This window comes from Lissotriton helveticus, chromosome 4_1 (genome assembly GCF_964261635.1).
Source record: "Lissotriton helveticus chromosome 4_1, aLisHel1.1, whole genome shotgun sequence".
In the NCBI taxonomy this organism is placed as follows: Eukaryota; Metazoa; Chordata; class Amphibia; order Caudata; family Salamandridae; genus Lissotriton; species Lissotriton helveticus.
Genome location: NC_136063.1, coordinates 1,858,502,346 through 1,858,519,869, shown reverse-complemented (window position 1 = coordinate 1,858,519,869; position 17,524 = coordinate 1,858,502,346).

Genomic DNA, 17,524 nt, shown 5'->3' with positions numbered 1-17,524 from the left:
AGACATGGCTATATGCAAATCAGTCTGACCCTGTGCCTCATGGGAACAGTGCAGCCCGAACTGCCAAGCCATGTCTTCCCTGGACCGGAAACAAGCATCCTGGGACCGGTTTCGGATTCATAATCCTCATCAGCCAGGCTATCTTGAATCCAGTGGCCAAGTGAACAAGGGACTCACGTCTGAGCATACCCTGCCACACTTAGGGCGAACAAAGCGATACAAAAGGGGATGATGGACGGAGCGTTTGAACAAATCAAACACTCACCCCCAGTCGACTGATCTGGGTTTAATCCATCACCATTCTTTAGTTCACTCAGCCACCCCAGTTCAGACATGGCTATATGCAAATCAGTCTGACCCTGTGCCTCATGGGAACAGTGCAGCCCGAACTGCCAAGCCATGTCTTCCCTGGACCGGAAACAAGCATCCTGGGACCGGTTTCGGATTCATAATCCTCATCAGCCAGGCTATCTTGAATCCAGTGGCCAAGTGAACAAGGGACTCACGTCTGAGCATACCCTGCCACACTTAGGGCGAACAAAGCGATACAAAAGGGGATGATGGACGGAGCATTTGAACAAATCAAACACTCACCCCCAGTCAACTGATCAGGGTTTAATCCATCACCATTCTTTAGTTCACTCAGCCACCCCAGTTCAGACATGGCTATATGCAAATCAGTCTGACCCTGTGCCTCATGGGAACAGTGCAGCCCGTACTGCCAAGCCATGTCTTCCCTGGACCGGAAACAAGCATCCTGGGACCGGTTTCGGATTTATAATCCTCATCAGCCAGGCTATCTTGAATCGAGTTGCCAAGTGAACAAGGGACTCACGTCTGAGCATACCCTGCCACACTTAGGGCGAACAAAGCGATACAAAAGGGGATGATGGACGGAGCGTTTGAACAAATCGAACACTCACCCCCAGTCAACTGATCTGGGTTTAATCCATCACCATTCTTTAGTTCACTCTGCCACCCCAGTTCAGACATGGCTATATGCAAATCAGTCTGACCCTGTGCCTCATGGGAACAGTGCAGCCCGAACTGCCAAGCCATGTCTTCCCTGGACCGGAAACAAGCATCCTGGGACCGGTTTTGGATTCATAATCCTCATCAGCCAGGCTATCTTGAATCCAGTGGCCAAGTGAACAAGGGACTCACGTCTGAGAATACCCTGCAACACTTAGGGCGAACAAAGCGATACAAAAGGGGATGATGGACGGAGCGTTTGAACAAATCAAACACTCACCCCCAGTCAACTGATCTGGGTTTAATCCATCACCATTCTTTAGTTCACTCAGCCACCCCAGTTCAGACTTGGCTATATGCAAATCAGTCTGACCCTGTGCCTCATGGGAACAGTGCAGCCCGAACTGCCAAGCCATGTCTTCCCTGGACCGGAAACAAGCATCCTGGGACCGGTTTCGGATTCATAATCCTCATCAGCCAGGCTATCTTGAATCCAGTGGCCAAGTGAACAAGGGACTCACGTCTGAGCATACCCTGCCACACTTAGGGCGAACAAAGCGATACAAAAGGGGATGATAGACGGAGCGTTTGAACAAATCAAACACTCACCCCCAGTCAACTGATCTGGGTTTAATCCATCACCATTCTTTAGTTCACTCAGCCACCCCAGTTCAGACATGGCTATATGCAAATCAGTCTGACCCTGTGCCTCATGGGAACAGTGCAGCCCGAACTGCCAAGCCATGTCTTCCCTGGACCGGAAACAAGCATCCTGGGACCGGTTTCGGATTCATAATCCTCATCAGCCAGGCTATCTTGAATCCAGTGGCCAAGTGAACAAGGGACTCACGTCTGAGCATACCCTGCCACACTTAGGGCGAACAAAGCGATACAAAAGGGGATGATGGACGGAGCGTTTGAACAAATCAAACACTCACCCCCAGTCGACTGATCTGGGTTTAATCCATCACCATTCTTTAGTTCACTCAGCCACCCCAGTTCAGACATGGCTATATGCAAATCAGTCTGACCCTGTGCCTCATGGGAACAGTGCAGCCCGAACTGCCAAGCCATGTCTTCCCTGGACCGGAAACAAGCATCCTGGGACCGGTTTCGGATTCATAATCCTCATCAGCCAGGCTATCTTGAATCCAGTGGCCAAGTGAACAAGGGACTCACGTCTGAGCATACCCTGCCACACTTAGGGCGAACAAAGCGATACAAAAGGGGATGATGGACGGAGCATTTGAACAAATCAAACACTCACCCCCAGTCAACTGATCAGGGTTTAATCCATCACCATTCTTTAGTTCACTCAGCCACCCCAGTTCAGACATGGCTATATGCAAATCAGTCTGACCCTGTGCCTCATGGGAACAGTGCAGCCCGTACTGCCAAGCCATGTCTTCCCTGGACCGGAAACAAGCATCCTGGGACCGGTTTCGGATTTATAATCCTCATCAGCCAGGCTATCTTGAATCGAGTTGCCAAGTGAACAAGGGACTCACGTCTGAGCATACCCTGCCACACTTAGGGCGAACAAAGCGATACAAAAGGGGATGATGGACGGAGCGTTTGAACAAATCGAACACTCACCCCCAGTCAACTGATCTGGGTTTAATCCATCACCATTCTTTAGTTCACTCAGCCACCCCAGTTCAGACATGGCTATATGCAAATCAGTCTGACCCTGTGCCTCATGGGAACAGTGGAGCCCGAACTGCCAAGCCATGTCTTCCCTGGACCGGAAACAAGCATCCTGGGACCGGTTTCGGATTCATAATCCTCATCAGCCAGGCTATCTTGAATCCAGTGCCCAAGTGAACAAGGGACTCACGTCTGAGCATACCCTGCCACACTTAGGGCGAACAAAGCGATACAAAAGGGGATGATGGACGGAGCGTTTGAACAAATCAAACACTCCCCCCAGTCAACTGATCTGGGTTTAATCCATCACCATTCTTTAGTTCACTCAGCCACCCCAGTTCAGACATGGCTATATGCAAATCAGTCTGACCCTGTGCCTCATCGGAACAGTGCAGCCCGAATTGCCAACCCATGTCTTCCCTGGACCGGAAACAAGCTTCCTGGGACCGGTTTCGGATTCATAATCCTCATCAGCCAGGCTATCTTGAATCCAGTGGCCAAGTGAACAAGGGACTCACGTCTGAGCATATCCTACCACACTTAGGGCGAACAAAGCGATACAAAAGGGGATGATGGACGGAGCGTTTGAACAAATCAAACACTCACCCCCAGTCAACTGATCTGGGTTTAATCCATCACCATTCTTTAGTTCACTCAGCCCCCCCAGTTCAGACATGGCTATATGCAAATCAGTCTGACCATGTGCCTCATGGGAACAGTGCAGCCCGAACTGCCAAGCCATGTCTTCCCTGGACCGGAAACAAGCATCCTGGGACCGGTTTCGGATTCATAATCCTCATTAGCCAGGCTATCTTGAATCCAGTGGCCAAGTGAACAAGGGACTCACGTCTGAGCATACCCTGCCACACTTAGGGCGAACAAAGCGATACAAAAGGGGATGATAGACGGAGCGTTTGAACAAATCAAACACTCACCCCCAGTCAACTGATCTGGGTTTAATCCATCACCATTCTTTAGTTCACTCAGCCACCCCAGTTCAGACATGGCTATATGCAAATCAGTCTGACACTGTGCCTCATGGGAACAGTGCAGCCCGAACTGCCAAGCCATGTCTTCCCTGGACCGGAAACAAGCATCCTGGGACCGGTTTCGGATTCATAATCCTCATCAGCCAGGCTATCTTGAATCCAGTGGCCAAGTGAACAAGGGACTCACGTCTGAGCATACCCTGCCACACTTAGGGCGAACAAAGCGATACAAAAGGGGATGATGGACGGAGCGTTTGAACAAATCAAACACTCACCCCCAGTCGACTGATCTGGGTTTAATCCATCACCATTCTTTAGTTCACTCAGCCACCCCAGTTCAGACATGGCTATATGCAAATCAGTCTGACCCTGTGCCTCATGGGAACAGTGCAGCCCGAACTGCCAAGCCATGTCTTCCCTGGACCGGAAACAAGCATCCTGGGACCGGTTTCGGATTCATAATCCTCATCAGCCAGGCTATCTTGAATCCAGTGGCCAAGTGAACAAGGGACTCACGTCTGAGCATACCCTGCCACACTTAGGGCGAACAAAGCGATACAAAAGGGGATGATGGACGGAGCATTTGAACAAATCAAACACTCACCCCCAGTCAACTGGTCAGGGTTTAATCCATCACCATTCTTTAGTTCACTCAGCCACCCCAGTTCAGACATGGCTATATGCAAATCAGTCTGACCCTGTGCCTCATGGGAACAGTGCAGCCCGTACTGCCAAGCCATGTCTTCCCTGGACCAGAAACAAGCATCCTGGGACCGGTTTCGGATTTATAATCCTCATCAGCCAGGCTATCTTGAATCGAGTGGCCAAGTGAACAAGGGACTCACGTCTGAGCATACCCTGCCACACTTAGGGCGAACAAAGCGATACAAAAGGGGATGATGGACGGAGCGTTTGAACAAATCAAACACTCACCCCCAGTCAACTGATCTGGGTTTAATCCATCACCATTCTTTAGTTCACTCAGCCACCCCAGTTCAGACATGGCTATATGCAAATCAGTCTGACCCTGTGCCTCATCGGAACAGTGCAGCCCGAATTGCCAACCCATGTCTTCCCTGGACCGGAAACAAGCATCCTGGGACCGGTTTCGGATTCATAATCCTCATCAGCCAGGCTATCTTGAATCCAGTGGCCAAGTGAACAAGGGACTCACGTCTGAGCATATCCTGCCACACTTAGGGCGAACAAAGCGATACAAAAGGGGATGATGGACGGAGCATTTGAACAAATCAAACACTCACCCCTAGTAAACTAATCTGGGTTTAATCCATCAGCATTCTTTAGTTCACTCAGCCACCCCAGTTCAGACATGGCTATATGCAAATCAGTCTGACTCTGTGCCTCATGAGAACAGTGCAGCCCGAACTGCCAAGCCATGTCTTCCCTGGGCCGGAAACAAGCATCCTGGGACCGGTTTCGGATTCATGATCCTCATCAGCCAGGCTATCTTGAATCCAGTGGCCAAGTGAACAAGGGACTCACGTCTGAGCATACCCTGCCACACTTAGGGTGAACAAAGCGATACAAAAGGGGATGATGGACGGAGCGTTTGAACAAATCAAACACTCACCCCCAGTCAACTGATCTGGGTTTAATCCATCACCATTCTTTAGTTCACTCAGCCACCCCAGTTCAGACATGGCTATATGCAAATCAGTCTGACCCTGTGCCTCATGGGAACAGTGGAGCCCGAACTGCCAAGCCATGTCTTCCCTGGACGGGAAACAAGCATCCTGGGACCGGTTTCGGATTCATAATCCTAATCAGCCAGGCTATCTTGAATCCAGTGGCCAAGTGAACAAGGGACTCAGGTCTGAGCATACCCTGCCACACTTAGGGCGAACAAAGTGATACAAAAGGGGATGATGGACGAAGCGTTTGAACAAATCAAACACTCACCCCCAGTCAACTGATCTGGGTTTAATCCATCACCATTCTTTAGTTCACTCAGCCACCCCAGTTCAGACATGGCTATATGCAAATCAGTCTGACCCTGTGCCTCATGGGAACAGTGCAGCCCGAACTGCCAAGCCATGTCTTCCCTGGACCGGAAACAAGCATCCTGGGACCGGTTTCGGATTCATAATCCTCATCAGCCAGGCTATCTTGAATCCAGTGGCCAAGTGAACAAGGCACTCACGTCTGAGCATACCCTGCCACACTTAGGGCGAACAAAGCGATACAAAAGGGGATGATAGACGGAGCGTTTGAACAAATCAAACACTCACCCCCTGTCAACTGATCTAGGTTTAATCCATCACCATTCTTTAGTTCATTCAGCCACCCCAGTTCAGACATGGCTATATGCAAATCAGTCTGACCCTGTGCCTCATGGGAACAGTGCAGCCCGAACTGCCAAGCCATGTCTTCCCTGGACCGGAAACAAGCATCCTGGGAACGGTTTCGGATTCATAATCCTCATCAGCCAGGCTATCTTGAATCCAGTGGCCAAGTGAACAAGGGACTCACGTCTGAGCATATCCTGCCACACTTAGGGCGAACAAAGCGATACAAAAGGGGATGATGGACGGAGCATTTGAACAAATCAAACACTCACCCCTAGTAAACTAATCTGGGTTTAATCCATCAGCATTCTTTAGTTCACTCAGCCACCCCAGTTCAGACATGGCTATATGCAAATCAGTCTGACTCTGTGCCTCATGAGAACAGTGCAGCCCGAACTGCCAAGCCATGTCTTCCCTGGGCTGGAAACAAGCATCCTGGGACCGGTTTCGGATTCATGATCCTCATCAGCCAGGCTATCTTGAATCCAGTGGCCAAGTGAACAAGGGACTCACGTCTGAGCATACCCTGCCACACTTAGGGTGAACAAAGCGATACAAAAGGGGATGATGGACGGAGCGTTTGAACAAATCAAACACTCACCCCCAGTCAACTGATCTGGGTTTAATCCATCACCATTCTTTAGTTCACTCAGCCACCCCAGTTCAGACATGGCTATATGCAAATCAGTCTGACCCTGTGCCTCATGGGAACAGTGGAGCCCGAACTGCCAAGCCATGTCTTCCCTGGACGGGAAACAAGCATCCTGGGACCGGTTTCGGATTCATAATCCTAATCAGCCAGGCTATCTTGAATCCAGTGGCCAAGTGAACAAGGGACTCAGGTCTGAGCATACCCTGCCACACTTAGGGCGAACAAAGTGATACAAAAGGGGATGATGGACGAAGCGTTTGAACAAATCAAACACTCACCCCCAGTCAACTGATCTGGGTTTAATCCATCACCATTCTTTAGTTCACTCAGCCACCCCAGTTCAGACATGGCTATATGCAAATCAGTCTGACCCTGTGCCTCATGGGAACAGTGCAGCCCGAACTGCCAAGCCATGTCTTCCCTGGACCGGAAACAAGCATCCTGGGACCGGTTTCGGATTCATAATCCTCATCAGCCAGGCTATCTTGAATCCAGTGGCCAAGTGAACAAGGCACTCACGTCTGAGCATACCCTGCCACACTTAGGGCGAACAAAGCGATACAAAAGGGGATGATAGACGGAGCGTTTGAACAAATCAAACACTCACCCCCTGTCAACTGATCTAGGTTTAATCCATCACCATTCTTTAGTTCATTCAGCCACCCCAGTTCAGACATGGCTATATGCAAATCAGTCTGACCCTGTGCCTCATGGGAACAGTGCAGCCCGAACTGCCAAGCCATGTCTTCCCTGGGCCGGAAACAAGCATCCTGGGACCGGTTTCGGATTCATGATCCTCATCAGCCAGGCTATGTTGAATCCAGTGGCCAAGTGAACAAGGGACTCACGTCTGAGCATACCCTGCCACACTTAGGGCGAACAAAGCGATACAAAAGGGGATGATGGACGGAGCATTTGAACAAATCAAACACTCACCCCCAGTCAACTGATCTGGGTTTAATCCATCAGCATTCTTTAGTTCACTCAGCCACCCCAGTTCAGACATGGCTATATGCAAATCAGTCTGACCCTGTGCCTCATGGGAACAGTGCAGCCCGAACTGCCAAGCCATGTCTTCCCTGGACCGGAAACAAGCATCCTGGGACCGGTTTCAGGTTCATAATCCTCATCAGCCAGGCTATCTTGAATCGAGTGGCCAAGTGAACAAGGGACTCACGTCTGAGCATACCCTGCCACACTTAGGGCGAACAAAGCGATACAAAAGGGGATGATGGACGGAGCGTTTGAACAAATCAAACACTCACCCCCAGTCAACTGATCTGGGTTTAATCCATCACCATTCTTTAGTTCACTCAGCCACCCCAGTTCAGACATGGCTATATGCAAATCAGTCTGACCCTGTGCCTCATGGGAACAGTGCAGCCGGAACTGCCAAGCCATGTCTTCCCTGGACCGGAAACAAGCATCCTGGGACCGGTTCCGGATTCATAATCCTCATCAGCCAGGCTATCTTGAATCCAGTGGCCAAGTGAACAAGGGACTCAAGTCTGAGCATACCCTGCCTCACTTAGGGCGAACAAAGCGATACCGTGAGCACTTACTGAATGTGAACCCAAAATCGAAAGAAGAAAGATTAGTATGTGTAACGACTTTTAATACAAAAAGCAATGCCATCAAAAAATGTGTTAACTGGCATTGGCATCTAATCATTAATGAACTAGGGGGTATTCCTCCGCCGCTGAAATCTATTTTTAAAAATAACACAACTGCTTTTAAATTTCTGTTACATTGTGTGGTGTCATTTATTCTATCTCTGTGTTTGAAAAGCGCCACTACCTGACATCTTCTGCAGCGCACAGACGATCTTGTCTCTGCTCGCGCTTGGCTTTTCTCGAGCGGCCGCCATCAGCACAGGCGTGCGCGCCGGCAACGCCCCCTACAGGCCACGCCCCCAACTGTTATATAAATGTGCATGCACAGGAAGCGCAGCGGACGAGCGCAGCGGACGAGCGCAGCGGGAGCGCCGTTTGCACGCCGAAGGCGCGCCTAAGGCAAGCCCGTCTGCGCCCGTCCGCGACTGTCCGGGGCTAGGGGCGCGTCACTCTGCCCCGCTCACCACCTATACTGCGGTCCAACTGCACAAGCTCCGGGGACCCTGGCCTATCGCTACCTCCACCTGTGCACGCATCCTCTCTCTTGGTCTTTCTCCTGCCGCTCCCTCTCACATCCCCCTTCCCACAGTTGACCCCTCTCTCTCGTCTAGTAGCATCACTCCTCCCACTACCCCTAAATCCCTCACGGTGTTCTATCTCAACACTCGATCAGCTGTCGCCCATGCACACGAACTCTCAGTCCTGCTCGATCTTCATGCCCCTGATTTTCTTTTCCTAACGGAGACCTGGTTAAGCGACGACTCCCTCCCCGCCCTATTAGCCACCTTACCGGCCTCTTACTACGCCCTTCGGGCTGATCGCCCTCCTGGCAGAGCTGGAGGCGGCGTGGCGGTCATCGCACGCACCGATCTCCCCTTTCAAATTCTGCCCCTGCCTGATATCGCGACCACCGAATACTTGGTTATTCGTACTACCTCCATTATGCCTCCTCTGACCTGTTTTCTCACCTACCGTCCTCCTCAATCCCCTTTACAGTTCCTTTCTGACTTCTTGGATGTCCTGGCTACCATTACAGTCAACAACTCTTCTATCCTACTCCTAGGCGACTTCAATTTCTGGCCTTCCGACCCAGCTGAATGTTCGTCCTCTAAGGAATTCTCTGAAACCCTCCAATCCCTCAATTTCACTCCCCATGTCCACTCCCCCACCCACATCAAGGGCCACACGCTGGACCAGATCTGGTCCCTAAACTGCCCCGTGGAATCCCTTTCTATTTCACCTTGCACCTGGTCCGACCACCACCTTATCTCTTTCTCCTTACCCATTCACCCCCCAGCTAAACCCCCCGCCCCAAAAACATCTGGGTTCGAGCATGGGGCCGTGTCAACCCGGAAGACCTCTCCTCCCTCCTTACCACTTCCCTCCCCTCCCTGCAGGGCCTTTCTACCCTTTCCCAGGTTGAGGCCATAGATCAGTGGCTTTCCGCTGGTAGTGACTCTGTTGCCCCGCTCAAACGTATTACTTCCAAGCGCGACAAGGATGCCAACCGGTGGTTCAATGCAGAGCTTAAGGCCACCAAACTTACTGTACGCCACGCGGAGCGGGCTTGGAGGAGAAGTTATTGCCCCACTTTAAGACTGGAGTATATTCACATCCTTACCCAGTACAAAAAAGACATCTTGGTGGCCAAAACCGCCTACTTCTCCTCCAAAATCCTTGCGGCTGAAAACCAGCCTAAGGAGATTTTCACGATTGTCCATAACCTGGCGTTCTCTGATAGAACAACTTTGAAGCCCGCCCCCTCCGAGGAACTCTGCCACTCCCTCAACAACTACTTCATCCATAAAATTTCTACTATCAAAGCTAATATCCCGCCCCCTTCTCCCGCCTTTGTTGACCCCCAATGCCCCCCTCCCAAGGGACTACTCACTGCCCTCCCCCCCATATCTAAGGACGCCCTATCTTCCTTGGTACCTTTGGTTAAATCTGGCTCTCCACTCGACCCCTGTCCTGCTCACATTCTCCGTCACATCTTTGTTTCCTGCCCGGATCCTCCCCTCCACCTCCTCAACAGTTCTCTGGCCAAAGGTGTGGTTCCCTCCCCCTTGAAGTCTGCGGTTATTGTGCCGATTTTAAAAAAACCTGGGGCAGACCCCTCTGTCCCTGCCAATTTCCGCCCCATCTCCCTTTTACCTTTTCTGGTAAAGGTGCTCGAGCGCCATGTCACCGGCGCTTTGAGCTCCTTTGTAGAGACTCACGGAGCTCTCGCTCCCCGCCAGGCCGGCTTCCGCCCCGCACACTCCACAGAGTCCGTTGTTATCTCGGTCTTGGACAACCTCAGGGAGGGTATGGATACCAACCGGCGCCAGGCCCTTGTGCTCCTCGATCTCTCAGCCGCCTTCGACACGATGGATCATACCATCTTGCTTTCCCGTGTCAGGGCGGCCGGGATCGGAGGGACTGCCTTGGTCTGGCTATCATCCTTCCTGAGCGACCGCACCCAGGCCGTTCGCCTGGGTGATTTTACAGCGGACGTACGAAAAGTTCAGTGCGGGGTTCCCCAAGGCTCCTCCCTTTCCCCCCTCTTGTTCAATCTTTATATTGCCCCTCTTATCTTTTTTCTTCAACAAATGGAGGTCGCCGTATTTAATAATGCGGATGACCTCCAGCTGGTCTTTAACCTCTCCTCTTCTCCCTCTTCTGTCCTTAATTTTCAATCTGTCATGCTCCACATCCGGGACTGGATGAACCACAACCACCTTAAACTCAACCCCGATAAGACCGAGCTGGTGTTGACGGGTGGTTCATCCAGCCCCTGGTCCCCTCTCTTCTGGCCCCCTTCTCTTGGCCCCTCTCCGGAACCCTCTACCTCTGTTAAAACCCTCGGCATAAAGCTCAACTCTCAACTCACTCTTCACTCCCAGGTCAGCTCTGTGGTATCTTCCTCTTTCCTTTCACTGCGTACTATACGCAGGGTGTCCCGTTTCTTTACCTTCTCTGCTCTCAAACTCATCACCTTAGCCATGGTGGTGTCCCGCCTGGACTACGGCAACGCCCTATATGCAGGTATCCCGGCATATAGTTTACGGCGCTTGCAGCAGATACAAAACCAGGCGGCCCGCCTGGTTTTCAATCTTCCCAAATTTCACCATTCTTCCCCTCTCTTGAAATCCCTGCACTGGCTCCCTGTGCGAGCCCGAATTCAATTCAAGCTCGCCTCCATCACCTTCTTGGCCCGACTGGACCTGGCTCCAGCTTTTATCTCCTCAGAGATCACCCCCTATGTACCCACCAGGGAACTCCGCTCGTCCTCCCAGTCCCTCCTCACTATCCCATGCTACCGGAAAAAGTAGTGGTGAGGCTCGAAATTTGCTACCCCTGCCCCGATCCTCTGGAATTCCCTTCCCTTGGATCTGCATTCCATCACCCTGTACCCGCAATTTCGCAAACATCTCAAAGCTCATTTGTTCACAAAATCCTTTGATTAAATCCCCAGCAGTCTTCCCCGTCTTTTAGCCCTGGATCTGGTTAGCAGTAGCGCCAAGAAACCGCAGGTGTACGAGCGCTTTACAAGTATTTTAAAACTCAAACTCAAACTCAAACTGCATGCATTTCGAAAGAGCAGAAACATTTGCGATCATTTGAAAAAATCATTGCTACCCACACAACAATCTTCAAGTCAATCCACACTGTGGGGAATGCCAGCAGTGACGGGGCATAAGAAATGTGGTTTTTCTAAAGCCTGCCCGCTCACTGTAGAGGGAACTACGTTCAGCCATAACAACCAGATATATAAGCTCACGTATCACACTAATTGTAATACCTCATGGTTAATCTATGCTATTATGTGTCCATGTGGTTTCATGTACGTGGGCCAGACCACACAGAAAGTGAAATGTTGGATTCTACAGCATAGGAGTCGGATACGCTGTAGAGTCCAAGGAGCTCCTTTAGTGGACCACTTCAGTAAATTCGAACACTCAGAGAACAGTTTGAAGTGGTGGGTCATCGAAAAAGTAACAGCAAACCCACGTGGCGGTGACCTGCATAATACTTTAAATAGAAGAGAGTGTAAGTGGATATACTCTTTAGACACAGTCAATAAGGGCCTGAATGAATTTGAGGAGATAAATAAACAAGTGTCACTGCTAAGGATATGAGAAGATATGTAAACTTTGCAAAAGTGAGATAACTGTATGATCACAGGTAGAACATGTAATATGTCCTTGTGTAACATGATATATGAAATAATACCGTTTCATTCCTCTTTGGCACTTATGTAGGAATATGTGACTATACTTGTTATAAAAACACTGACTTTGTTCCTTTTTATTCAACCTTTTGACTGTATATAATTATATCAGAATGTAATGTTGTAATATTGTGGTTAATAAGATTTTATCATCAGAGAAATTGCAACTTAATGTCTTGTTAGTGGAACACCAAATTTTGTGTGATATCCCTACATTGTACTTTGCCCATTTATATCAGGTAGTTTCACCATTGGGTTATCATTAGTGTATGACTATTTTCGGGCCACCTCCTCCTCCAAAAAGAATGTTGGTGGGTTTACCGGTAATATTTATGATTAAACTGTGGATAATTCATTGACCAACTCTAAATGTACTTAGGTGGTCCCTCGCCTTTTTTGTAAACAAAAAGGATAGTCCCCTTTCTATGATTACCATCGACTGGAGTCACCGAATGACGCCTTACTCCATAGCAAAATGGCGATGGCTAGCTTATTGAGATCTAAGACGATGAAAATTACCTTTCACATTGTTAATTCGTTAATCGTAATTCCCTTTTTTTAAAAAGATTATTAAAAAAAGATTCTTTGGCTTTTGGAATAACTTAACCCGGGTAGGGACGCACTTTGGCGTATCCTGTGTGCAAATGAAGATTAGTCCCTTTTCTATGACCAGCCTCGCAGGTTAGAATCGAATAACTTGGACGCGGAAATACGTCTAACGAAGCAGCGTCCTTGCAGAACTAAGGCTTGGCCCTTTACTCGTGGCGAACAAGCGGCCAAACGGTAATTTTCTTACCTTTCTGGGTAGTTACGGTGTGCTCTGAGAAGCTGAACGAGTTTAGTAACTGTATTTACATCGCGCTTCGGCCAATTTTAATTTAGGATTTTAAATGGAGTTTTTTCCTCTTTCATTCAAACAGCTGCCTGGACTTTTGTTGACAGAAGCGTTTTTTGGATGTACCCAAAAGAAAGTGAATTCGATTAAGGTAATAGTCTTGAATTAATTTTCAACTTCCGTGATTGATACTGTGGCAGGTCAATGGACTGATGTTGCCATTTATTCATTCTTTAGGTACGACCATGACACTGGCACATACACGAAATATTGTGCCCACCCCTTAGACTTGACGACTTAGTCCTTTATCATTAAGGTAAAAATTCAATTCCTTTATGACCCTAGATGGAAGACTACACATCTGGAATTGATCAAGTCTAGATGCATTGTATAAATTTGTCTTACAGGGGACCAAGTAGACAGTACTGATCGAGGATACCCACCTCGTTGCTTCTCCACCGCAGGGTAAGCATATGCCCTCTCCCTTCTTGGGCCTTTTTGATTTAACCTTCATTGCCACTACGATTGGGTAATATCCCCTTTATCTTCTTACAGGGTCATCGATACCCCTTGGTTGCCCTGCTTTTATCTTGTCCTGATGAAGACTCGCATGCCCCAGGTTCAAATGACCGGTTGGCCTTAAGTCGAGTCGAAACGTCGACGCTATCACTCTTACCTTGGCCATTATTTTCAACCTTACATAGTGCATATTGTGGGCGTGAATGTCCCTGTGAAACAATTTTGATTGTAATGGTTATTTAAGTAATTTGTGTTTGGCCAGGTACTCGATACGGCAAGAATTATATTACCGTTATTGTTTGATAAGTAATGTGAAACTGTTATGATTACTACTGTGAATTCCTTTTCCCTTCTTATTCACCTAAAACTCTGATCACTCTTCTTTGCACGCTCTGTTTGGGCAACTGCTCTGTTGGTTTTTACTCATGGAAATAATACATTATTTGTACAAAATGAATTCAAAAAGATGAGACAATGAATTAATACATTGTGTCTCTGCTTTTGGTTGTAGTGGCTTGTTTATCTCTTTTTCACTAAGATTATTAATTTAATTGGAGCAGATTCAGTTGAAGTGCTCTGGATTGTTAGAAATTAAGAAATGAAGATTGATTGAGTCAACTTATGTGATTAATAGGTCTAGAATGCATGTCAGTCAGCATGATGCCAGACTTTCCACCAAATTCAGAGTCTTTAGAGTCGGAGCGCACAGCAGACAATCAATCAATCATGCCATTTGTATAGCGCACTACTCACCCGGGAGGGTCTCAAGGCGCTTGGGGGGAGGGGTATGCTACTGCTCGAACAGCCAGGTCTTGAGTTGTTTCCTGAAGGCGAGATGGTCCTGGGTCAGCCGAAGGTGGATGGGGAGGGAGTTCCAAGTCTTGGCAGCCAGGTAAGAGAAGGATCTTCCTCCGGCGGCGGCTCTTCGGATGCGTGGTACGGCTGCGAGGGCGAGGCTGGTGGACCTTAGCTGGCGGGTGGGCGTGTAGAAGTTCAGGCAGTCGTTGAGGTACTTGGGGCCCAGGTCGTGGAGAGACTTGTGTGCGTGGGTGAGGAGCCGGAACGTGATCCTCTTGTCGACGGGGAGCCAGTTTAGGTTCCTCAGGTGGCTGGAGATGTGGCTGCGTCGGGGGACATCCAGGATGAGTCGGGCGGAGGCGTTCTGGATGCGCTGGAGTCTTTTCTGTAGCTTGGCTGTGGTTCCGGCGTAGAGGGCGTTTCCGTAGTCCAGTCCGCTGGTGACGAGTGCCTGGGTGACAGTCTTCCTGGTCTCGGTCGGGATCCAGCGGAAGATCTTGCGAAGCATACGCAGGGTGTTGAAGCACGATGAGGAGACGGCGTTGACTTGTCTGGTCATCGAGAGGGAGGGGTCCAGGATGAATCCCAGGTTGCGTGCGTGGTCGGTTGGCTTGGGTGCGGTGCCCAGGGCTGGGGGCCACCAGGAGTCGTCCCAGGCGGAGGGCGAAGATCCCAGGATGAGGACTTCCGTCTTGTCCGAGTTCAGTTTCAGGCGGCTGTCCTTCATCCACTCGGCGACGTCTTTCATCCCTTCGTGTAGGCAGGTTCTGGCGGTGTCGGGGTCTCTGGTGAGGGAGAGGATCAGCTGGGTGTCGTCGGCGTAAGAGATGATGTTGAGGTTGTGCTGGCGTGCGATGGCTGCGAGAGGTTTCATGTAGATGTTGAAGAGGGTGGGGCTGAGTGAAGATCCTTGCGGGACGCCGCAGATGACTTCGGTGGCCTCGGAGCGAAACGGGGGGAGGCGGACTCTTTGTGTTCTTCCGGCGAGGAACGAGATGATCCACTCCAGTGCCTTCTCTTGGATACCGATGTTGCTGAGGCGCTGGACTAGGGTGCGGTGGCAGACCGTGTCGAACGCAGCGGAGAGGTCCAGGAGGATGAGGGCCACTGTTTCCCCCTTGTCGAGCAGGGTCCGGATGTCGTCGGTGGCTGCGATGAGGGCGGTCTCGGTGCTGTGGTTGGCTCTGAAGCCGGACTGCGAGGGGTCGAGGGATCCGTTCGTCTCGAGGAAGGCGGTCAGCTGTCTGTTGACGATCTTCTCGATGACTTTAGCAGGAAAAGGGAGGAGCGAGATGGGGCGGAAGTTTTTGAGATCGGTGGGGTCCGCTGTAGGTTTCTTCAGGAGGGCGCTGATCTCGGCGTCCTTCCAGCTCTCCGGGAAGGTGGCGGTGTTGAAGGAGGCGTTGATGATGTTCCGGAGTTGGGGTGCGATGGAGTCGGCCTTGTTGAAGACGTGGTGTGGGCAGGGGTCGGTCGGTGATCCGGAGTGGATGGTGTTCATCGTGCGGGCTGTGTCTTCGGTGGTCACCGTGGTCCAGGTGCGAAGGGTGGCGGTGGGGGGCGTTGGTTTGACGGTTGGGTGCGTGGGTGGGGCGCCGAAGCTGTTGTGGATGTCGGCGATCTTGCGGTGGAAGAACGAGGTGAGGGAGTCGCAGAGGTCTTGTGACGGAGTGATGTCGTTGGTGCCGGTGCTGGGGTTGGAGAACTCCTTGACTATAGTGAAGAGCTCTTTGCTGTCGTGGGCGTTGTTGTCCAGTCGTTCCTTCAGGGATTTGTTCTTGGTGGTGCGGATGAGCTGGTGGTGCTTGCGGGTAGCGTGTTTGAGGGCGGTCATGTTGTCAGTGGTCCGGTCGAGGAGCCAGGCTTTCTCGAGGGTGCGGCAGGTCTTCTTGGAGTCCTTGAGGTCGTCGGTGAACCAGGATGCCTTCTTGCTTCTGGGTCTGCTGGGAGGGTTCTTTAGTGGCGCGAGGTCATCGGCGCAGGCGGTCAGCCACTGTGTGAAGTTGCGGGCTGCACATGCTGGGTTTAGGTCAGAGAATTTTTCCGACCAGCCTAGTTATGCACACTAGTGTTTGCCCTGGCTGGCGGCTGCACATTAGGACCGCAACCCTCGGTCTCCTAATGGGCAGGCGGGCCACGAGTATCCCTGCTAAGCCTATCCTGGTGCTGCTGGAGCAGCTTCGGTATTGGCTGAGAGGGGTTTCCAAACCAGTGACGCGGCTGTTCCCGTTGATAAGACGTTGAAGGCGCCAACGGCGAACCTGGAGCAGAGGTGGTGCGGACCCAGTCAGGTAAGTTAAGTTTTCTTTTTTTTTTATTGTGATTTTAAACTCCCCCGGCCCCCGAGCATACTCGGAGCCGTAGTACATGTGGGCCCACAAAAAACACACACGTTCACTCTGCTCTTGTCAGCCCCATGCAGGAGTTTAATAGATTTAACATTGAGTGCTGTGTGACGGTTACGATGAAAACTGGCAGACCAAAGTTAGAACTTCAAACAACAGAAACACATCGAAAATAGTGACATTGGTTGTTTAAAATTGATTAGCATGTAACAAGCTACTGAAACTTCAATTTTCCTTATAAAAGAACTGAAAGCAGTTACAATACAAACGGATTCACCCTGTGAATTGCCTGCATAAATTGAGATTCATATTTGCAGCTAAAAAATAGCATATTTCAAATGGAAGATAAAGAACAGGTAATAATTGCATATTTTTGCTGTTCGTGTTCGGTTTGAAATAGTGGAAATGTCATAGGTATGGAGGCGCTTACGCCTCTCAGCGTGGCTCTTGGCATTTTTACAGCAGAATTCCTGTTTTTCATCTCCTTACTGCTAGCCACTTTACTTGCGCCAGTAATCCTTTTAATGGCGCCAACAGCCGTCATTACCCCCTGTGTAATGGGCCCCACGCAGAAGCCTGTTCCCAATATTCGTAGTGCGAGTTCTCAAAATGTTGACGATAAATATTCACGCCTC